This window comes from Bison bison, unplaced genomic scaffold, assembly GCF_000754665.1.
Source record: "Bison bison bison isolate TAMUID 2011002044 unplaced genomic scaffold, Bison_UMD1.0 scf7180017864366, whole genome shotgun sequence".
Lineage (NCBI taxonomy): Eukaryota > Metazoa > Chordata > Mammalia > Artiodactyla > Bovidae > Bison > Bison bison.
Window position 1 is genome coordinate 2,713,921 of NW_011494938.1, and position 952 is coordinate 2,714,872.

Here is a 952-nt window from a genome sequence, read left to right on the forward strand (position 1 = left end):
AAATATACCATGTTCATGGATTGGAAGAATCAATATAGTGAAAATGAGTATACTACCCAAAGCAATCTATAGATTCAATGCAATCCGTATCAAGCTACCAACGTATTTTTCAGAGAATTAGAACAAATAATTTCACAATTTGTATGGAATTACAAAAAGCCTCGAATAGCCAAAGCAATCTTGAGAAAGAATGGAACTGGAGGAATCAACCTGCCTGACTTCAGGCTATGCTACAAAGCAACAGTCATCAAGACAGTATGGTACTGGCACAAAGACAGAAATACAGATCAATGGAACAAAATAGAAAGCCTAGAGATAAATCTACGCACCTATGGACACCTTATCCTTGACAAAGGAAGCAAGAATATACAATGGAGAAAAGACAATCTCTTTAACAAGTGGTGCCGGGAAAACCAGTCAACCATTCGTAAAACTAGTCAACCACTTTAATCCATTTTGAGTTTATTTTTGTGTATGAAACTAGAACACTTTCTAATACCGTACACAAAAATAAACTCAAAATGGATTAAAAATATAAATGTAAGACCGGAAACTATAAAACTCCTAGAGGAAAATATTGGCAAAACACTCTCTGACGTAAATCATAGCAGGATTCTCTATGACCCACCTCCCAGAGTAATGGAAATAAAAGCAAAAATAAACAAATGGGAGCTAATTAAACTTAAAAGCTTTTGCACAACGAAGGAAACTCTAAGCAAGGTGAAAAGACAGCCTTCAGAATGGGAGAAAATTACAGCAAACAAAACAACTGACAAAGAATTAATCTCAAAAAAATCTCAAAAATTAAGCAGCTCATAAATCTGAATTCCAGAAAAATAATCAACCCAATCAAAAAATGGGCCAAAGAACTAAATAGACATTTCTCCAAAGAAGACATACAGATGGCTAACAAACACATGAAAAGATGCTCAACATCACTCATTATCAGAGA